This window comes from Osmia lignaria, unplaced genomic scaffold, assembly GCF_051020975.1.
Source record: "Osmia lignaria lignaria isolate PbOS001 unplaced genomic scaffold, iyOsmLign1 scaffold0203, whole genome shotgun sequence".
NCBI classification, from domain to species: domain Eukaryota; kingdom Metazoa; phylum Arthropoda; class Insecta; order Hymenoptera; family Megachilidae; genus Osmia; species Osmia lignaria.
In genome coordinates, this window is record NW_027478344.1 from 7,501 (window position 1) to 12,500 (window position 5,000).

Here is a 5,000-nt window from a genome sequence, read left to right on the forward strand (position 1 = left end):
CTATCTTATTGCGAAAGTCAAAATCGCACGCTCTCACGGCGATTTGCCCCCGTATACGCCTGGGCGTAAGCCCGTGCGTCGCCGACCTAGCGGCCTGCCGATCGGTATTTAGAGGGAGGCACTTTGAAAGCAACACGCCGTTGGAACTTTGAAAAATTTCGATGCGTCGCCAAAGTTCGTACTTTTCGATAAAATCTTCGTCCTATGATACATTTCGATCAAGAACTACATTGATCGTCATGAAACTGTTTTTTTTTTTGGGAGACGTGTACGCTCCTTTTCATAAAGGAGACTATCTTATTGCGAAAGTCAAAATCGCACGCTCTCACGGCGATTTGCCCCCGTATACGCCTGGGCGTAAGCCCGTGCGTCGCCGACCTAGCGGCCTGCCGATCGGTATTTAGAGGGAGGCACTTTGAAAGCAACACGCCGTTGGAACTTTGAAAAATTTCGATGCGTCGCCAAAGTTCGTACTTTTCGATAAAATCTTCGTCCTATGATACATTTCGATCAAGAACTACATTGATCGTCATGAAACTGTTTTTTTTTTTGGGAGACGTGTACGCTCCTTTTCATAAAGGAGACTATCTTATTGCGAAAGTCAAAATCGCACGCTCTCACGGCGATTTGCCCCCGTATACGCCTGGGCGTAAGCCCGTGCGTCGCCGACCTAGCGGCCTGCCGATCGGTATTTAGAGGGAGGCACTTTGAAAGCAACACGCCGCTGGAACTTTGAAAAATTTCGGGGCAAAGCAATACGCGGCTGGGACTTTGAAATATTTCGGAGCGCACCTAAAGTTCGTTATTTTTGGCTAAACGGAGCGAAAATCTGCATTTATACCATCACGGACGTTAGTTTAATAGCGTTTAACGATGGATCCACGGTACAGAATGCAAAAATATGATTGTTAAAATTTTCGACTAATCGGTTCTAAGAGGCGAAGCAATACGCCGCTGGGACTTTGAAATATTTCGGAGCGCACCTAAAGTTCGTTATTTTGGCTAAACGGAGCGAAAATCTGCATTTATACCATCACGGACGTTAGTTCAATAGCGTTTAACGATGGATCCACGGTACAGAATGCAAAAATATGATTGTTAAAATTTTCGACTAATCGGTTCTAAGAGGCGAAGCAATACGCCGCTGGGACTTTGAAATATTTGCGCACCTAAAGTTCGTTATTTTGGCTAAACGGAGGCGAAAATCTGCATTTATACCATCACGGACGTTAGTTTAATAGCGTTTAAACGATGGATCCACGGTACAGAATGCAAAAATATGATTGTTAAAATTTTCGACTAATCGGTTCTAAGAGGCGAAGCAATACGCCGCTGGGACTTTGAAATATTTCGGAGCGCACCTAAAGTTCGTTATTTTGGCTAAACGGAGCGAAAATCTGCATTTATACCATCACGGGACGTTAGTTTAATAGCGTTTAACGATCGATCACGACGTACAGAATGCAAAAAATATGATTGTTAAAATTTTCGACTAATCGGTTCTAAGAGGCGAAGCAATACGCCGCTGGGGACTTTGAAATATTTTCGGAGCGCACCTAAAGTTCGTTATTTTGGCTAAACGGAGCGAAAATCTGCATTTATACCATCACGGACGTTAGTTTAATAGCGTTTTAACGATGGATCCACGGTACAGAATGCAAAAATATGATTGTTAAAATTTTCGACTAATCGGTTCTAAGAGGCGAAGCAATACGCCGCTGGGACTTTGAAATATTTCGGAGCGCACCTAAAGTTCGTTATTTTGGCTAAACGGAGGCGAAAATCTGCATTTATACCATCACGGACGTTAGTTTAATAGCGTTTAACGATCGATCCACGTACAGAATGCAAAAATATGATTGTTAAAATTTTCGACTAATCGGTTCTAAGAGGCGAAGCAATACGCCGCTGGGACTTTGAAATATTTCGCGAGCGCACCTAAAGTTCGTTATTTTGGCTAAACGGAGCGAAAATCTGCATTTATATACCATCACGGACGTTAGTTTAATAGCGTTTAAACGATCGATCCACGGTACAGAATGCAAAAATATGATTGTTAAAAATTTTCGACTAATCGGTTCTAAGAGGGCGAAGCAATACGCCGCTGGGACTTTGAAATATTTCGGAGCGCACCTAAAGTTCGTTATTTTGGCTAAACGGAGCGAAAATCTGCATTTATACCATCACGGACGTTAGTTTAATAGCGTTTAAGCGATGGATCCACGGTACAGAATGCAAAAATATGATTGTTAAAATTTTTCGACTAATCGGTTCTAAGAGGCGAAGCAATACGCCGCTGGGACTTTGAAATATTTCGCGAGCGCACCTAAAGTTCGTTATTTTGGCTAAACGGAGCGAAAATCTGCATTTTATACCATCACGGACGTTAGTTTTAATAGCGTTTAACGATCGATCCACGGTACAGAATGCAAAAATATGATTGTTAAAATTTTCGACTAATCGGTTCTAAGAGGCGAAGCAATACGCCGCTGGACTTTGAAATATTTCGGAGCGCACCTAAAGTTCGTTATTTTGGCTAAACGGAGCGAAAATCTGCATTTATACCATCACGGACGTTAGTTTAATAGCGTTTAACGATGGATCCACGGTACAGAATGCAAAAATATGATTGTTAAAATTTTCGACTAATCGGTTCTAAGAGGCGAAGCAATACGCCGCTGGGACTTTGAAATATTTCGGAGCGCACCTAAAGTTCGTTATTTTGGCTAAACGGAGCGAAAATCTGCATTTATACCATCACGGACGTTAGTTTAATAGCGTTTAACGATCGATCCACGGTACAGAATGCAAAAATATGATTGTTAAAAATTTTCGACTAATCGGTTCTAAGAGGCGAAGCAATACGCCGCTGGGACTTTGAAATATTTCGGAGCGCACCTAAAGTTCGTTATTTTGGCTAAACGGAGCGAAAATCTGCATTTATACCATCACGGACGTTAGTTTAATAGCGTTTAACGATGCGATCCACGGTACAGAATGCAAAAATATGATTGTTAAAATTTTCGACTAATCGGTTCTAAGAGGCGAAGCAATACGCCGCTGGGACTTTGAAATATTTCGGAGCGCACCTAAAGTTCGTTATTTTGGCTAAACGGAGCGAAAATCTGCATTTATACCATCACGGACGTTAGTTTAATAGCGTTTAACGATCGATCCACGGTACAGAATGCAAAAATATGATTGTTAAAATTTTCGACTAATCGGTTCTAAGAGGCGAAGCAATACGCCGCTGGGACTTTGAAATATTTCGGAGCGCACCTAAAGTTCGTTATTTTGGCTAAACGGAGCGAAAATCTGCATTTATACCATCACGGACGTTAGTTTAATAGCGTTTAACGATGGATCCACGGTACAGAATGCAAAAATATGATTGTTAAAATTTTCGACTAATCGGTTCTAAGAGGCGAAGCAATACGCCGCTGGGACTTTGAAATATTTCGGAGCGCACCTAAAGTTCGTTATTTTGGCTAAACGGAGCGAAAATTCTGCATTTATACCATCACGGACGTTAGTTTAATAGCGTTTAACGATCGATCCACGGTACAGAATGCAAAAATATGATTGTTAAAATTTTCGACTAATCGGTTCTAAGAGGCGAAGCAATACGCCGCTGGGACTTTGAAATATTTCGGAGCGCACCTAAAGTTCGTTATTTTGGCTAAACGGAGCGAAAATCTGCATTTATACCATCACGGACGTTAGTTTAATAGCGTTTAAACGATGGATCCACGGTACAGAATGCAAAAATATGATTGTTAAAATTTTCGACTTATCGGTTCTGGATCACTGAAAAATCAAAAAAAATTATTAATTTTGATTAATTAAATTACATATGTAGTTTTATATTGTTATAGTCTCGTATTTGTTAATGTTTTGTCGTAAGAAAATGCAAAAATATCGTTTTAATGTTTTCGTCTCATCGGTTCTGGATCGCTGAAAAATCAAAAAAAAATATTAATTTTCATTAATTAAATTACAAATGGAGTTTTATATTGCTATAGTCGCTTATTTGTTAATGTTTTACCGTAAGAAAATGCAAAAATATCGTTTTAATATTTTCATCTCATCGGTTCTGGGCGGTTTTAAAATTTTTTAAAATATTAATTAAACCCATGATTTACATGAGAATGTGAATTTATTATGTCCTGCATGTTAATTTATTAATTTTCATGTATAGAACGTTATAAAATGAAAGGATATGTTCGACGATATTTTCAGTCTAAGTTTTACCGTGCCGGCGGGATGGTACGCTCTCACGGCGGTTTGCACAGGCATACGCCTGGGCGTAAGCCCATGCGTCGCCGACCTAGCGGCCGGCCGTTCGGTATTTATAGGAAGGCACTTTCGGTTCGCTCGGACCGGTCGGGAGTAGCGTCGAGCGTGTGGCTCTTTTATGACTTCGGTTGAAAAGCAGTCTACCGCTCCTCGAGAATATACTTTCTCGACTATTCTCGTTCCGGTTTTCCGTTGCGGATTATTATTAATCTCCACACAGCATTACCACGGGTCGGTGTCTAAGACCGAATGGCCCATATGTGGTGAGCCTTGTAATATAAGGCTGGTGACCTGTATGCACTTATAAATGTTGCATACTTGTACAAACTGAGCATCAACTGTCTGTAACCAAAATTTGTTAAAACTGAAAAAGTTATAAGATTGTATAAAATTTTTGAACCAAGAAAGTAGTGTTAGACGAAAATTCGTTCTATCACTTTTAGAAGGGAGACTGTTTGGAAATATTTAAAGTATAAAATACACAAAAGTCCACTGAATTATGAACAAAATTACGTCCCTGAATTTAAGAAAAGTCAAGAGGTGTCAGAAATAAAATCCTCTCTGATACGTTCAGAGAGGAAAATAAGTATGGAGAGAGGAGTAAAAATGAAAGAAGTTTTAAGGCTGGGGAAACTTCTAAAGGAGAGAGATTCCAACATATCTAATATGTACATTTAAAGCAAGTCCAAGGAACTCTCTCCGTT